Genomic DNA, 17,212 nt, shown 5'->3' with positions numbered 1-17,212 from the left:
GGAACAAACACGCGTTTGGCCCTTATGATTAAACACAGTGGACACGCCCTCAAGGGGAGAGATCTTCCATAAGGGAAGGGCCCTTGGCTGAATAAGACGACCTCCATCAAAAGCGGCTCGTAGGGACCCGTGACAAAGGGCACCTGAAGAACCCCTGGACTGATCAAGGGAGACTCACCAGCAGGCATACTTCCTGGTCTCCTGCCAAGCCAGAGGAACTTCCCTAGGACCGCAACCAAAGCTAATGGCAAGGGAGCCATTCCAATGCCCAAAATGGCGGGCCAAACACTTGTAGCAACTGGGTAACTTATCGTAGCACCTTGCACATTCGCATTCTCCCCTTCAAGGACAAGACCTTGGAGAAACCATGAGACCCAGGTCCTCCAGAACCAACGTGTCACCCACAGCCGTGCAATGAGAGAACGCACCCAACATCCTGGACCCTTGAACCGGCATGGCTTCTCTGGCTTGAAGCCATGCATGCTGGAGATCACAGGCTCGCAGCACCAGAAGGTGGCAGGACAAAATGACCCCTGCAGCACACATTCACTCCAGCCCTTAAACCTGTAGCGTTGCCTTGGCGGCCGACTCCCTTCTTTCTGCATGGTTGGGCCCAAAGACCTCCGGGAAGAGCTCCAAACCTCAGGGAATGCTATGCCGACCTGGTATAGCAATGACGCTGGGCTGTCCTAAGGAACACCTTAACATCCTCAACATAGGGGCAATGAGGCCACACAGGGACAAAACATCCCAACGGCTCCAAATCGGTCCCAGTGAGAAGACACCATACTGTGCCGTGAAGGCACCATTCGCTGGAACAAGGACCCGCCGTGAAGCACATTGAGAAAGGAGAGGAAAAGGTTGGGATGGTCCACGAATGTGCACCTGTATTCCTTCCCTACACGGGGCTCCAAATGCTCCTGAAGATATCCCAAAAGAGTTCCGGGAACCCTATGTCCACCGACATATCCACCCATACCGATCTATCCACCCAACAGTAAGCCTGTGGGCTTAGTCAACACTCTCCCGTGTATTTCCCGCTCGCCTTGCCTTGCTCTCTCCACCAGGATCCAAACGAATCCACCCCTCACCTAAGTAGCTTGATGTCCCCTGGATTTGCCTAAGGCACTTTCCAAACTCTCCACACACAGCAGACAGGCAGGACACAACCCAAGGAGGCGCCATCAACGTCGCCGAAATCCCGGGGACAGTGGCCCATTTGATTTCCCCCGACCATCAGGGCAAACCTGAACTATATCCCACCTCCCAAGCTGAACATGACATAGACGCCTGGCCTGGCCAGGACTCCTTCTCTGACCGTGAGCGCAGAGACTTCTGTTTCCTTGCGGGAACAAGGCAACGACCTGAGCTTGAGGGTGGCCTGTAGATCTCAATGGCAAGCCAGAGGAGTACCAGTGGCTCACGCTTCCTTTCGCACCCGCACGCTGACCGCGGCAGGGGATAGCAGTTCTGGCTAGACTCAGGTGCCCAGAGACGTCAAGTTGTCCTTAGCCTTCCCACGTAGATGGACATCCCAGGCTCCTTTCCACATGGCTCTTTCTGCACGAGAAGCCCGCCACCCTCAACTTGAACAATGTTGCTGCGCACGCCCACAGTAGCAAATGCAACATGGACCTCTCCCTAATTTTCCTTTGGGAGCCACGTGCTGGACCTCAGTTAGGATGAGAAGACGGTAGGTATTGCTCATTCATTTTGTTTAGATTTCCAAGGAATGCATTTATGGGAGTCATCACTGATCCATGCTCCTGCTCAAAGGCTGGACGTGCAAAGTCGCGGACTGTCAGCAAGCTCAATCCTCTCAGCAGTAGGGAGCGGCCAGACTCGAGCCACGGGGCAGGAAGTGCACCCACGTCTCAGGGCATCGGAGCTCGGGTGCCCCAGGAAGAGCCCAGAATGTGACGGTGTAGTCTCGCGGTACAAGTCCCCATGGCCAAATTTCTAGGTTTCTTCAAAGAAGTTCCGTTTACCCCCACAAGGTTTCTACCAGGAACCTTGTCGAGCCAGAGGCGATGCCCTTGGATCACACAGAAAGCTATTGGCATTGGAGATATTCCAATGCCCAAACTGGCAGGGCAAACCCTTGCAGCAACTGGGTTACTTGCCCTGGGGCCTTGTATTTTCGCCCCCAGGCCCGTCAGTGACATGACCGCGGAGAAACCTGAGACCCATTCATTTGTTCAGAGTTCCAAGCAGTGCATTTATGGGAGTCATCATCAATCCACCTGCTCAAAGGCTGCACGTTCAAAGTCGCAGGCTCCACCGCGAGGCAGCCACCGATCTCAATCATGTCAGCAGTAAGGAGTGGCCAGAGGCGACCCACGGGGCTGCAAATGGAGGTAAGGATCATGACATCAGATCTGGGGTTCCCCTGCAAGAGCCAAGAAGGTGAGGGTGTAGTCTCAGTGCACAAGTCCCCGTGGCCAAACATCTAGGTTTCTGCAAAGAAGTTCCACTCACCACCACAAGGTTCCTACGAGGAGCCTCAAGGACTTCACGCCAAAACCACGCTGAGACTCTTTTGCCTTGACTTGCCTCACCTTGCCGCACTCTCCTCACTTCGCCAGGTATCATGGACTATACAGAGGGCCCAATGCTGCTGCAGGTGTTTGTTCCCTGGCACTCCACCACATGCCTCAGGGTGACAGAACACAGGGATGTTTGAGAAAAGTGAACGGGCGCACAGAGGCAAAGGGTGATACCGCCCACCGATGTGCGCTATATCTCCCCTCAACATTTCATTTGCAGTCCATCATGTCTGTGTGTCCACAGCCAAACGTGAATGCATCGTGGCACAGATGCCTTCAGAGCGCACGGGCATCAGCACAAAGAGCACGGCCGTCCATCATCCCCCCGGTATGGGCCTTGAACGTTCCTGCCTGAGCCACCTCCCCGCCGACACAGCATAAGGATGTCATCCTGAACTGCTGAGACACCCTCAGAGGAACTGGGATTACTCAGCGTAAAAGCCACTGCCCTCTGGGGAACCAAACCACTCCTGGCGCATACGCTTCCACACAATGGATTCACCCTCAAGGGGAAATGTGGTCCCTGAGATCTTCCACAAGGGAACGGCCCTTGGCCAAATGGGACGACCTCCAACAAAAGCCGCTTGTAGGGACCAGTGACAAAACGCACCAGAGAAACTCCTGGACTGAACAATGGACATTCACCTGCAGCCATACTTCCTGGCCTGCTGCCAAGACTGGCCACCAACACTTGGCCCACGCACAAAGCTAATGGCATCAGAATCATTCCGACGCCCAACGTGGCGGGGCAAACACTTGCAGCAATTGTGTAACTTGCAGTGGTGTCTGGTACTTTCACCCTCATCAGTGGCGTGACATTGGGGAAACCCTGAGGCCCAGGTCCTCTACAAGCAACTTGTTACCCACAGCCATGCAACGACAGAACTCAGACAACAGCCTAGACACTTGAACCGGTATGACTTCTGTAGCCTGTGGCCAGGCTCGCCGGTTACCACAGTCTCGACGCACCAGCGGGTGGCAGGAAAAATGACACCCACACCACACATCCTCTCCTGCCCTTAAACCTGCAGCTTTTCCTTGGCAGCCAACTCCCTTGTTTCTGCACGGTTGCACCCAATGACCTCCGGGTAGAGCTCCAATCCTCAGGGAACGCTATGTGGGCTGGGTATAGAATCGATGCCTGGCTGTCCTCAGGAACACCTTCACATCTTCAACACAGGGGGAACGTGGTCAGACAGGGACAAAACACCCCAAGGCCTCCAAATCGGCCCCCATGAGGAGACACCATACTGTGCCATGAAGGCAACCATTCGCTGGCACAAGAACCCGCCATGAAGCAAATCGACCAAGGAGAGGAAAGAGGCGGGACAGTCCACAAATGTGCTCCCGTATTCCCTCCCTACACGTGCCTCCAGATGCTCCTGAGGGAATCCCAAATGTGTTCCGGGAACCCCATGGCCACCGTCGATCTATCCACCCACCAGTAAACCTGTGGGCTTAGCCAGCCATCTCACGTGGCTCTTTCACTCGCCTTGCCTTACTCTCTCTCCACCGGGATCCCAACGTGTCACGGCAAGATGCCAGAGCCACCCCTCACCAAAGAAGCTTGCCGTGACCAAGTTTGACTAAGGCATTTTCCAGCCCCTTCACACAGCACACACAAGCAGGACACAACCCGAGGAGGAGCCATCAGATTGGCCAAACTCCCAGGAACAGTGGCCCATTTGATTTCTCCCCTCAGCAGGAGAAACCTAAACTGCATCTGGTCTCCCAAGCAGAACATGACAAAGAAGCCTGCCCTAGGCCTGGAATCCTGTTCTGACCCTGAGCCTACAGACTTCTGTTTCTTTGAGGCCACAAGGCAATGACCAGCAGGTGGGGGCAGCCTGTAGAACTCAAGTGCAGGTGGCAGGACGAGCAATGGCTCACGCTTCCTCTCCTACCTGCATGCTGAACCGTGGCAGGGGACAGCAGTCCTGGCTAGACCAAGGAACCCAGAGACGGCACGCTGTCCCAAGCCTTCCCACCTGGATTGGCATCCCAGGCTCCTTTCCCAATGGCTCTTCTCCCCAGGAGATGACCACAACCCTCAACTTGAACAACGTGGCTGTAGACACCCACGGCCGCAAATGCAACGTGAACCTCTCCCTACTTTCCTTTTGGGAGCCACGTGCTGGACCTCAGTTCCAACGAGGAGACGGTAGGGATTTCTCACTCATTTTGTTCAGATTTCCAAGGAATGCATTTGTGGGAGTCATCATCGATCCAAGCACATGCTCAAACGGTGGACATGCAAAGTTGCAGATTCCACCATGGGACGGCCAGCGAGCTGAATCATATCAGCGTACGGAAGTGGCCAGAGCCGAGCCACGGGTCAGGAAATGCAGCCAGTTCTCAGGGCATCAAAGCTCGTGTTCCCCGAGAAAAGACCAGAAGGTGAGGGTGTAGCCCCGGTGCACACGTTCCCATCGCCAAACCTTTAGGTTTAGCAAAGAAGTGTCGCTTACCGCAACAAGGGTTAAAGCAGGATCCTCAAGGAATGCACGCCAACACCCCTCTGAGACTCCTTCAGCTGGCCTCGCCTTGCCACACCATCCTCACTTCAACGGGTATCAGGGATTATACGGATGGCCCCAGGCTGCTGCTGGCATTCCTTCCCTGGCATTCCACCTGGCTCGGGGTGAGAGAACACACGCATGCTTGAGGAGGGTGCACAGGCGCACCGAGGGAAAGGGCGATACCACCCAGCATTGTGTGTTCTATCTCTCCTCAACATTTCATTTACTGTCCATCTTGCCTGTGTGTCCGCAGGCAAACGTGAAAGCATCGTGGCACTGGCGCCTTCAGAGCGTGCGGCCATCAGGACAAAGAGTGCCACCGACCAACAACCCCCTGGTCTCGGGCCCTGAAATTCCTCTCCTGAGCAATCTGCCCTCCATCACAGCAAAAGGATGTCTTCCTGATCCCCTGAGACACCCTCAGGACAACTGTGCCCCCTCAGCCTAAGAGCAAGTGCCCTCTATGGGAACAAACACGCGTTTGGCCCTTATGATTAAACACAGTGGACACGCCCTCAAGGGGAGAGATCTTCCATAAGGGAAGGGCCCTTGGCTGAATAAGACGACCTCCATCAAAAGCGGCTCGTAGGGACCCGTGACAAAGGGCACCTGAAGAACCCCTGGACTGATCAAGGGAGACTCACCAGCAGGCATACTTCCTGGTCTCCTGCCAAGCCAGAGGAACTTCCCTAGGACCGCAACCAAAGCTAATGGCAAGGGAGCCATTCCAATGCCCAAAATGGCGGGCCAAACACTTGTAGCAACTGGGTAACTTATCGTAGCACCTTGCACATTCGCATTCTCCCCTTCAAGGACAAGACCTTGGAGAAACCATGAGACCCAGGTCCTCCAGAACCAACGTGTCACCCACAGCCGTGCAATGAGAGAACGCACCCAACATCGTGGACCCTTGAACCGGCATGGCTTCTCTGGCTTGAAGCCATGCATGCTGGAGATCACAGGCTCGCAGCACCAGAAGGTGGCAGGACAAAATGACCCCTGCAGCACACATTCACTCCAGCCCTTAAACCTGTAGCGTTGCCTTGGCGGCCGACTCCCTTCTTTCTGCATGGTTGGGCCCAAAGACCTCCGGGAAGAGCTCCAAACCTCAGGGAATGCTATGCCGACCTGGTATAGCAATGACGCTGGGCTGTCCTAAGGAACACCTTAACATCCTCAACATAGGGGCAATGAGGCCACACAGGGACAAAACATCCCAACGGCTCCAAATCGGTCCCAGTGAGAAGACACCATACTGTGCCGTGAAGGCACCATTCGCTGGAACAAGGACCCGCCGTGAAGCACATTGAGAAAGGAGAGGAAAAGGTTGGGATGGTCCACGAATGTGCACCTGTATTCCTTCCCTACACGGGGCTCCAAATGCTCCTGAAGATATCCCAAAAGAGTTCCGGGAACCCTATGTCCACCGACATATCCACCCATACCGATCTATCCACCCAACAGTAAGCCTGTGGGCTTAGTCAACACTCTCCCGTGTATTTCCCGCTCGCCTTGCCTTGCTCTCTCCACCAGGATCCAAACGAATCCACCCCTCACCTAAGTAGCTTGATGTCCCCTGGATTTGCCTAAGGCACTTTCCAAACTCTCCACACACAGCAGACAGGCAGGACACAACCCAAGGAGGCGCCATCAACGTCGCCGAAATCCCGGGGACAGTGGCCCATTTGATTTCCCCCGACCATCAGGGCAAACCTGAACTATATCCCACCTCCCAAGCTGAACATGACATAGACGCCTGGCCTGGCCAGGACTCCTTCTCTGACCGTGAGCGCAGAGACTTCTGTTTCCTTGCGGGAACAAGGCAACGACCTGAGCTTGAGGGTGGCCTGTAGATCTCAATGGCAAGCCAGAGGAGTACCAGTGGCTCACGCTTCCTTTCGCACCCGCACGCTGACCGCGGCAGGGGATAGCAGTTCTGGCTAGACTCAGGTGCCCAGAGACGTCAAGTTGTCCTTAGCCTTCCCACGTAGATGGACATCCCAGGCTCCTTTCCACATGGCTCTTTCTGCACGAGAAGCCCGCCACCCTCAACTTGAACAATGTTGCTGCGCACGCCCACAGTAGCAAATGCAACATGGACCTCTCCCTAATTTTCCTTTGGGAGCCACGTGCTGGACCTCAGTTAGGATGAGAAGACGGTAGGTATTGCTCATTCATTTTGTTTAGATTTCCAAGGAATGCATTTATGGGAGTCATCACTGATCCATGCTCCTGCTCAAAGGCTGGACGTGCAAAGTCGCGGACTGTCAGCAAGCTCAATCCTCTCAGCAGTAGGGAGCGGCCAGACTCGAGCCACGGGGCAGGAAGTGCACCCACGTCTCAGGGCATCGGAGCTCGGGTGCCCCAGGAAGAGCCCAGAATGTGACGGTGTAGTCTCGCGGTACAAGTCCCCATGGCCAAATTTCTAGGTTTCTTCAAAGAAGTTCCGTTTACCCCCACAAGGTTTCTACCAGGAACCTTGTCGAGCCAGAGGCGATGCCCTTGGATCACACAGAAAGCTATTGGCATTGGAGATATTCCAATGCCCAAACTGGCAGGGCAAACCCTTGCAGCAACTGGGTTACTTGCCCTGGGGCCTTGTATTTTCGCCCCCAGGCCCGTCAGTGACATGACCGCGGAGAAACCTGAGACCCATTCATTTGTTCAGAGTTCCAAGCAGTGCATTTATGGGAGTCATCATCAATCCACCTGCTCAAAGGCTGCACGTTCAAAGTCGCAGGCTCCACCGCGAGGCAGCCACCGATCTCAATCATGTCAGCAGTAAGGAGTGGCCAGAGGCGACCCACAGGGCTGCAAATGGAGGTAAGGATCATGACATCAGATCTGGGGTTCCCCTGCAAGAGCCAAGAAGGTGAGGGTGTAGTCTCAGTGCACAAGTCCCCGTGGCCAAACATCTAGGTTTCTGCAAAGAAGTTCCACTCACCACCACAAGGTTCCTACGAGGAGCCTCAAGGACTTCACGCCAAAACCACGCTGAGACTCTTTTGCCTTGACTTGCCTCACCTTGCCGCACTCTCCTCACTTCGCCAGGTATCATGGACTATACAGAGGGCCCAATGCTGCTGCAGGTGTTTGTTCCCTGGCACTCCACCACATGCCTCAGGGTGACAGAACACAGGGATGTTTGAGAAAAGTGAACGGGCGCACAGAGGCAAAGGGTGATACCGCCCACCGATGTGCGCTATATCTCCCCTCAACATTTCATTTGCAGTCCATCATGTCTGTGTGTCCACAGCCAAACGTGAATGCATCGTGGCACAGATGCCTTCAGAGCGCACGGGCATCAGCACAAAGAGCACGGCCGTCCATCATCCCCCCGGTATGGGCCTTGAACGTTCCTGCCTGAGCCACCTCCCCGCCAACACAGCATAAGGATGTCATCCTGAACTGCTGAGACACCCTCAGAGGAACTGGGATTACTCAGCGTAAAAGCCACTGCCCTCTGGGGAACCAAACCACTCCTGGCGCATACGCTTCCACACAATGGATTCACCCTCAAGGGGAAATGTGGTCCCTGAGATCTTCCACAAGGGAACGGCCCTTGGCCAAATGGGACGACCTCCAACAAAAGCCGCTTGTAGGGACCAGTGACAAAACGCACCAGAGAAACTCCTGGACTGAACAATGGAGATTCACCTGCAGCCATACTTCCTGGCCTGCTGCCAAGACTGGCCACCAACACTTGGCCCACGCACAAAGCTAATGGCATCAGAATCATTCTGACGCCCAACGTGGCGGGGCAAACACTTGCAGCAATTGTGTAACTTGCAGTGGTGTCTGGTACTTTCACCCTCATCAGTGGCGTGACATTGGGGAAACCCTGAGGCCCAGGTCCTCTACAAGCAACTTGTTACCCACAGCCATGCAACGACAGAACTCAGACAACAGCCTAGACACTTGAACCGGTATGACTTCTGTAGCCTGTGGCCAGGCTCGCCGGTTACCACAGTCTCGACGCACCAGCGGGTGGCAGGAAAAATGACACCCACACCACACATCCTCTCCTGCCCTTAAACCTGCAGCTTTTCCTTGGCAGCCAACTCCCTTGTTTCTGCACGGTTGCACCCAATGACCTCCGGGTAGAGCTCCAATCCTCAGGGAACGCTATGTGGGCTGGGTATAGAATCGATGCCTGGCTGTCCTCAGGAACACCTTCACATCTTCAACACAGGGGGAACGTGGTCAGACAGGGACAAAACACCCCAAGGCCTCCAAATCGGCCCCCATGAGGAGACACCATACTGTGCCATGAAGGCAACCATTCGCTGGCACAAGAACCCGCCATGAAGCAAATCGACCAAGGAGAGGAAAGAGGCGGGACAGTCCACAAATGTGCTCCCGTATTCCCTCCCTACACGTGCCTCCAGATGCTCCTGAGGGAATCCCAAATGTGTTCCGGGAACCCCATGGCCACCGTCGATCTATCCACCCACCAGTAAACCTGTGGGCTTAGCCAGCCATCTCACGTGGCTCTTTCACTCGCCTTGCCTTACTCTCTCTCCACCGGGATCCCAACGTGTCACGGCAAGATGCCAGAGCCACCCCTCACCAAAGAAGCTTGCCGTGACCAAGTTTGACTAAGGCATTTTCCAGCCCCTTCACACAGCACACACAAGCAGGACACAACCCGAGGAGGAGCCATCAGATTGGCCAAACTCCCAGGAACAGTGGCCCATTTGATTTCTCCCCTCAGCAGGAGAAACCTAAACTGCATCTGGTCTCCCAAGCAGAACATGACAAAGAAGCCTGCCCTAGGCCTGGAATCCTGTTCTGACCCTGAGCCTACAGACTTCTGTTTCTTTGAGGCCACAAGGCAATGACCAGCAGGTGGGGGCAGCCTGTAGAACTCAAGTGCAGGTGGCAGGACGAGCAATGGCTCACGCTTCCTCTCCTACCTGCATGCTGAACCGTGGCAGGGGACAGCAGTCCTGGCTAGACCAAGGAACCCAGAGACGGCACGCTGTCCCAAGCCTTCCCACCTGGATTGGCATCCCAGGCTCCTTTCCCAATGGCTCTTCTCCCCAGGAGATGACCACAACCCTCAACTTGAACAACGTGGCTGTAGACACCCACGGCCGCAAATGCAACGTGAACCTCTCCCTACTTTCCTTTTGGGAGCCACGTGCTGGACCTCAGTTCCAACGAGGAGACGGTAGGGATTTCTCACTCATTTTGTTCAGATTTCCAAGGAATGCATTTGTGGGAGTCATCATCGATCCAAGCACATGCTCAAACGGTGGACATGCAAAGTTGCAGATTCCACCATGGGACGGCCAGCGAGCTGAATCATATCAGCGTACGGAAGTGGCCAGAGCCGAGCCACGGGTCAGGAAATGCAGCCAGTTCTCAGGGCATCAAAGCTCGTGTTCCCCGAGAAAAGACCAGAAGGTGAGGGTGTAGCCCCGGTGCACACGTTCCCATCGCCAAACCTTTAGGTTTAGCAAAGAAGTGTCGCTTACCGCAACAAGGGTTAAAGCAGGATCCTCAAGGAATGCACGCCAACACCCCTCTGAGACTCCTTCAGCTGGCCTCGCCTTGCCACACCATCCTCACTTCAACGGGTATCAGGGATTATACGGATGGCCCCAGGCTGCTGCTGGCATTCCTTCCCTGGCATTCCACCTGGCTCGGGGTGAGAGAACACACGCATGCTTGAGGAGGGTGCACAGGCGCACCGAGGGAAAGGGCGATACCACCCAGCATTGTGTGTTCTATCTCTCCTCAACATTTCATTTACTGTCCATCTTGCCTGTGTGTCCGCAGGCAAACGTGAAAGCATCGTGGCACTGGCGCCTTCAGAGCGTGCGGCCATCAGGACAAAGAGTGCCACCGACCAACAACCCCCTGGTCTCGGGCCCTGAAATTCCTCTCCTGAGCAATCTGCCCTCCGTCACAGCAAAAGGATGTCTTCCTGATCCCCTGAGACACCCTCAGGACAACTGTGCCCCCTCAGCCTAAGAGCAAGTGCCCTCTATGGGAACAAACACGCGTTTGGCCCTTATGATTAAACACAGTGGTCACGCCCTCAAGGGGAGAGATCTTCCATAAGGGAAGGGCCCTTGGCTGAATAAGACGACCTCCATCAAAAGCGGCTCGTAGGGACCCGTGACAAAGGGCACCTGAAGAACCCCTGGACTGATCAAGGGAGACTCACCAGCAGGCATACTTCCTGGTCTCCTGCCAAGCCAGAGGAACTTCCCTAGGACCGCAACCAAAGCTAATGGCAAGGGAGCCATTCCAATGCCCAAAATGGCGGGCCAAACACTTGCAGCAACTGGGTAACTTATCATAGCACCTTGCACATTCGCATTCTCCCCTTCAAGGACAAGACCTTGGAGAAACCATGAGACCCAGGTCCTCCAGAACCAACGTGTCACCCACAGCCGTGCAATGAGAGAACGCACCCAACATCCTGGACCCTTGAACCGGCATGGCTTCTCTGGCTTGAAGCCATGCATGCTGGAGATCACAGGCTCGCAGCACCAGAAGGTGGCAGGACAAAATGCCCCCTGCAGCACACATTCACTCCAGCCCTTAAACCTGTAGCGTTGCCTTGGCGGCCGACTCCCTTCTTTCTGCATGGTTGGGCCCAAAGACCTCCGGGAAGAGCTCCAAACCTCAGGGAATGCTATGCCGACCTGGTATAGCAATGACGCTGGGCTGTCCTAAGGAACACCTTAACATCCTCAACATAGGGGCAATGAGGCCACACAGGGACAAAACATCCCAACGGCTCCAAATCGGTCCCAGTGAGAAGACACCATACTGTGCCGTGAAGGCACCATTCGCTGGAACAAGGACCCGCCGTGAAGCACATTGAGAAAGGAGAGGAAAAGGTTGGGATGGTCCACGAATGTGCACCTGTATTCCTTCCCTACACGGGGCTCCAAATGCTCCTGAAGATATCCCAAAAGAGTTCCGGGAACCCTATGTCCACCGACATATCCACCCATACCGATCTATCCACCCAACAGTAAGCCTGTGGGCTTAGCCAACACTCTCCCGTGTATTTCCCGCTCGCCTTGCCTTGCTCTCTCCACCAGGATCCAAACGAATCCACCCCTCACCTAAGTAGCTTGATGTCCCCTGGATTTGCCTAAGGCACTTTCCAAACTCTCCACACACAGCAGACAAGCAGGACACAACCCAAGGAGGCGCCATCAACGTCGCCGAAATCCCGGGGACAGTGGCCCATTTGATTTCCCCCGACCATCAGGGCAAACCTGAACTATATCCCACCTCCCAAGCTGAACATGACATAGACGCATGGCCTGGCCAGGACTCCTTCTCTGACCGTGAGCGCAGAGACTTCTGTTTCCTTGCGGGAACAAGGCAACGACCTGAGCTTGAGGGTGGCCTGTAGATCTCAATGGCAAGCCAGAGGAGTACCAGTGGCTCACGCTTCCTTTCGCACCCGCACGCTGACCGCGGCAGGGGATAGAAGTTCTGGCTAGACTCAGGTGCCCAGAGACGTCCAGTTGTCCTTAGCCTTCCCACGTAGATGGACATCCCAGGCTCCTTTCCACATGGCTCTTTCTGCACGAGAAGCCCGCCACCCTCCACTTGAACAATGTTGCTGCGCACGCCCACAGTAGCAAATGCAACATGGACCTCTCCCTAATTTTCCTTTGGGAGCCACGTGCTGGACCTCAGTTAGGATGAGAAGACGGTAGGTATTGCTCATTCATTTTGTTTAGATTTCCAAGGAATGCATTTATGGGAGTCCTCACTGATCCACGCTCCTGCTCAAAGGCTGGACGTGCAAAGTCGCGGACTGTCAGCAAGCTCAATCCTCTCAGCAGTAGGGAGCGGCCAGACTCGAGCCACGGGGCAGGAAGTGCACCCACGTCTCAGGGCATCAGAGCTCGGGTGCCCCAGGAAGAGCCCAGAATGTGACGGTGTAGTCTCGCGGCACAAGTCCCCGTGGCCAAACTTCTAGGTTTCTTCAAAGAAGTTCCGTTTACCCCCACAAGGTTTCTACCAGGAACCTTGTCGAGCCAGAGGCGATGCCCTTGGATCACACAGAAAGCTATTGGCATTGGAGATATTCCAATGCCCAAACTGGCAGGGCAAACCCTTGCAGCAACTGGGTTACTTGCCCTGGCGCCTTGTATTTTCGCCCCCAGGCCCGTCAGTGACATGACCGCGGAGAAACCTGAGACCCATTCATTTGTTCAGAGTTCCAAGCAGTGCATTTATGGGAGTCATCATCAATCCACCTGCTCAAAGGCTGCACGTTTAAAGTCACAGGCTCCAGGGCGGGGCAGCCACCGATCTCAATCATGTCAGCAGTCAGGAGTGGCCAGAGGCGACCCACGGGGCTGCAAATGGAGCTAAGGATCATGGCATCAGATCTGGGGTTCCCCTGCAAGAGCCAAGAAGGTGAGGGTGTAGTCTCAGTGCACAAGTCCCCGTGGCCAAACATCTAGGTTTCTGCAAAGAAGTTCCACTCACCACCACAAGGTTCCTACGAGGAGCCTCAAGGACTTCACGCCAAAACCACGCTGAGACTCTTTTGCCTTGACTTGCCTCACCTTGCCGCACTCTCCTCACTTCGCCAGGTATCATGGACTATACAGAGGGCCCAATGCTGCTGCAGGTGTTTGTTCCCTGGCACTCCACCACATGCCTCAGGGTGACAGAACACAGGGATGTTTGAGAAAAGTGAACGGGCGCACAGAGGCAAAGGGTGATACCGCCCACCGATGTGTGCTATATCTCCCCTCAGCATTTCATTTGCAGTCCATCATATCTGTGTGTCCACAGCCAAACGTGAATGCATCGTGGCACAGATGCCTTCAGAGCGCACGGGCATCAGCACAAAGAGCACGGCCGTCCATCATCCCCCCGGTATGGGCCTTGAACGTTCCTGCCTGAGCCACCTCCCCGCCGACACAGCATAAGGATGTCATCCTGAACTGCTGAGACACCCTCAGGGGAACTGGGATTACTCAGCGTAAAAGCCACTGCCCTCTGGGGAACCAAACCACTCCTGGCGCATACGCTTCCACACAATGGATTCACCCTCAAGGGGAAATGTGGTCCCTGAGATCTTCCACAAGGGAACGGCCCTTGGCCAAATGGGACGACCTCCAACAAAAGCCGCTTGTAGGGACCAGTGACAAAACGCACCAGAGAAACTCCTGGACTGAACAATGGAGATTCACCTGCAGCCATACTTCCTGGCCTGCTGCCAAGACTGGCCACCAACACTTGGCCCACGCACAAAGCTAATGGCATCAGAATCATTCCGACGCCCAACGTGGCGGGGCAAACACTTGCAGCAATTGTGTAACTTGCAGTGGTGTCTGGTACTTTCACCCTCATCAGTGGCGTGACATTGGGGAAACCCTGAGGCCCAGGTCCTCTACAAGCAACTTGTTACCCACAGCCATGCAACGACAGAACTCAGACAACAGCCTAGACACTTGAACCGGTATGACTTCTGTAGCCTGTGGCCAGGCTCGCCGGTTACCACAGTCTCGATGCACCAGCGGGTGGCAGGAAAAATGACACCCACACCACACATCCTCTCCTGCCCTTAAACCTGCAGCTTTTCCTTGGCAGCCAACTCCCTTGTTTCTGCACGGTTGCACCCAATGACCTCCGGGTAGAGCTCCAATCCTCAGGGAACGCTATGTGGGCTGGGTATAGAATCGATGCCTGGCTGTCCTCAGGAACACCTTCACATCTTCAACACAGGGGGAACGTGGTCAGACAGGGACAAAACACCCCAAGGCCTCCAAATCGGCCCCCATGAGGAGACACCATACTGTGCCATGAAGGCAACCATTCGCTGGCACAAGAACCCGCCATGAAGCAAATCGACCAAGGAGAGGAAAGAGGCGGGACAGTCCACAAATGTGCTCCCGTATTCCCTCCCTACACGTGCCTCCAGATGCTCCTGAGGGAATCCCAAATGTGTTCCGGGAACCCCATGGCCACCGTCGATCTATCCACCCACCAGTAAACCTGTGGGCTTAGCCAGCCATCTCACGTGTCTCTTTCACTCGCCTTGCCTTACTCTCTCTCCACCGGGATCCCAACGTGTCACGGCAAGATGCCAGAGCCACCCCTCACCAAAGAAGCTTGCCGTGACCAAGTTTGACTAAGGCATTTTCCAGCCCCTTCACACAGCACACACAAGCAGGACACAACCCGAGGAGGAGCCATCAGATTGGCCAAACTCCCAGGAACAGTGGCCCATTTGATTTCTCCCCTCAGCAGGAGAAACCTAAACTGCATCTGGTCTCCCAAGCAGAACATGACAAAGAAGCCTGCCCTAGGCCTGGAATCCTGTTCTGACCCTGAGCCTACAGACTTCTGTTTCTTTGAGGCCACAAGGCAATGACCAGCAGGTGGGGGCAGCCTGTAGAACTCAAGTGCAGGTGGCAGGACGAGCAATGGCTCACGCTTCCTCTCCTACCTGCATGCTGAACCGTGGCAGGGGACAGCAGTCCTGGCTAGACCAAGGAACCCAGAGACGGCACGCTGTCCCAAGCCTTCCCACCTGGATTGGCATCCCAGGCTCCTTTCCCAATGGCTCTTCTCCCCAGGAGATGACCACAACCCTCAACTTGAACAACGTGGCTGTAGACACCCACGGCCGCAAATGCAACGTGAACCTCTCCCTACTTTCCTTTTGGGAGCCACGTGCTGGACCTCAGTTCCAACGAGGAGACGGTAGGGATTTCTCACTCATTTTGTTCAGATTTCCAAGGAATGCATTTGTGGGAGTCATCATCGATCCAAGCACATGCTCAAACGGTGGACATGCAAAGTTGCAGATTCCACCATGGGACGGCCAGCGAGCTGAATCATATCAGCGTACGGAAGTGGCCAGAGCCGAGCCACGGGTCAGGAAATGCAGCCAGTTCTCAGGGCATCAAAGCTCGTGTTCCCCGAGAAAAGACCAGAAGGTGAGGGTGTAGCCCCGGTGCACACGTTCCCATCGCCAAACCTTTAGGTTTAGCAAAGAAGTGTCGCTTACCGCAACAAGGGTTAAAGCAGGATCCTCAAGGAATGCACGCCAACACCCCTCTGAGACTCCTTCAGCTGGCCTCGCCTTGCCACACCGTCCTCACTTCAACGGGTATCAGGGATTATACGGATGGCCCCAGGCTGCTGCTGGCATTCCTTCCCTGGCATTCCACCTGGCTCGGGGTGAGAGAACACACGCATGCTTGAGGAGGGTGCACAGGCGCACCGAGGGAAAGGGCGATACCACCCAGCATTGTGTGTTCTATCTCTCCTCAACATTTCATTTACTGTCCATCTTGCCTGTGTGTCCGCAGGCAAACGTGAAAGCATCGTGGCACTGGCGCCTTCAGAGCGTGCGGCCATCAGGACAAAGAGTGCCACCGACCAACAACCCCCTGGTCTCGGGCCCTGAAATTCCTCTCCTGAGCAATCTGCCCTCCATCACAGCAAAAGGATGTCTTCCTGATCCCCTGAGACACCCTCAGGACAACTGTGCCCCCTCAGCCTAAGAGCAAGTGCCCTCTATGGGAACAAACACGCGTTTGGCCCTTATGATTAAACACAGTGGACACGCCCTCAAGGGGAGAGATCTTCCATAAGGGAAGGGCCCTTGGCTGAATAAGACGACCTCCATCAAAAGCGGCTCGTAGGGACCCGTGACAAAGGGCACCTGAAGAACCCCTGGACTGATCAAGGGAGACTCACCAGCAGGCATACTTCCTGGTCTCCTGCCAAGCCAGAGGAACTTCCCTAGGACCGCAACCAAAGCTAATGGCAAGGGAGCCATTCCAATGCCCAAAATGGCGGGCCAAACACTTGTAGCAACTGGGTAACTTATCGTAGCACCTTGCACATTCGCATTCTCCCCTTCAAGGACAAGACCTTGGAGAAACCATGAGACCCAGGTCCTCCAGAACCAACGTGTCACCCACAGCCGTGCAATGAGAGAACGCACCCAACATCCTGGACCCTTGAACCGGCATGGCTTCTCTGGCTTGAAGCCATGCATGCTGGAGATCACAGGCTCGCAGCACCAGAAGGTGGCAGGACAAAATGACCCCTGCAGCACACATTCACTCCAGCCCTTAAACCTGTAGCGTTGCCTTGGCGGCCGACTCCCTTCTTTCTGCATGGTTGGGCCCAAAG

At 55.0% G+C, this 17,212-nt stretch overlaps 9 non-coding genes across 9 annotated transcripts; all 9 read right to left on the bottom strand.

Annotated features, from left to right (window-relative positions):
* Positions 1-1,668: 1,668 nt before the first annotated feature.
* Positions 1,669-1,760, bottom strand: LOC132361867 (small nucleolar RNA SNORD116). The gene has a single exon (XR_009502132.1). It is a non-coding gene; the product is annotated as a small nucleolar RNA SNORD116 (small nucleolar RNA).
* A 389-nt stretch (positions 1,761-2,149) lies between these two features.
* Positions 2,150-2,241, bottom strand: LOC132361317 (small nucleolar RNA SNORD116). The gene has a single exon (XR_009501622.1). It is a non-coding gene; the product is annotated as a small nucleolar RNA SNORD116 (small nucleolar RNA).
* A 2,441-nt stretch (positions 2,242-4,682) lies between these two features.
* LOC132361601 (small nucleolar RNA SNORD116) lies at positions 4,683-4,774 on the bottom strand. The gene has a single exon (XR_009501876.1). It is a non-coding gene; the product is annotated as a small nucleolar RNA SNORD116 (small nucleolar RNA).
* Positions 4,775-7,199: 2,425 nt separating this feature from the next.
* Positions 7,200-7,291, bottom strand: LOC132361866 (small nucleolar RNA SNORD116). Its single transcript, XR_009502131.1, has one exon. It is a non-coding gene; the product is annotated as a small nucleolar RNA SNORD116 (small nucleolar RNA).
* A 389-nt stretch (positions 7,292-7,680) lies between these two features.
* On the bottom strand, positions 7,681-7,772 carry LOC132361316 (small nucleolar RNA SNORD116). Its single transcript, XR_009501621.1, has one exon. It is a non-coding gene; the product is annotated as a small nucleolar RNA SNORD116 (small nucleolar RNA).
* Positions 7,773-10,213: 2,441 nt separating this feature from the next.
* Positions 10,214-10,305, bottom strand: LOC132361600 (small nucleolar RNA SNORD116). Its single transcript, XR_009501875.1, has one exon. It is a non-coding gene; the product is annotated as a small nucleolar RNA SNORD116 (small nucleolar RNA).
* Positions 10,306-12,730: 2,425 nt separating this feature from the next.
* LOC132360868 (small nucleolar RNA SNORD116) lies at positions 12,731-12,822 on the bottom strand. The gene has a single exon (XR_009501188.1). It is a non-coding gene; the product is annotated as a small nucleolar RNA SNORD116 (small nucleolar RNA).
* A 389-nt stretch (positions 12,823-13,211) lies between these two features.
* LOC132361315 (small nucleolar RNA SNORD116) lies at positions 13,212-13,303 on the bottom strand. The gene has a single exon (XR_009501620.1). It is a non-coding gene; the product is annotated as a small nucleolar RNA SNORD116 (small nucleolar RNA).
* Positions 13,304-15,744: 2,441 nt separating this feature from the next.
* LOC132361599 (small nucleolar RNA SNORD116) lies at positions 15,745-15,836 on the bottom strand. Its single transcript, XR_009501874.1, has one exon. It is a non-coding gene; the product is annotated as a small nucleolar RNA SNORD116 (small nucleolar RNA).
* Between the last annotated feature and the right edge of the window lie 1,376 nt (positions 15,837-17,212).

This window comes from Balaenoptera ricei, chromosome 2 (assembly GCF_028023285.1).
Source record: "Balaenoptera ricei isolate mBalRic1 chromosome 2, mBalRic1.hap2, whole genome shotgun sequence".
In the NCBI taxonomy this organism is placed as follows: Eukaryota; Metazoa; Chordata; class Mammalia; order Artiodactyla; family Balaenopteridae; genus Balaenoptera; species Balaenoptera ricei.
This window is presented reverse-complemented; position numbering and strand designations above follow the sequence as displayed.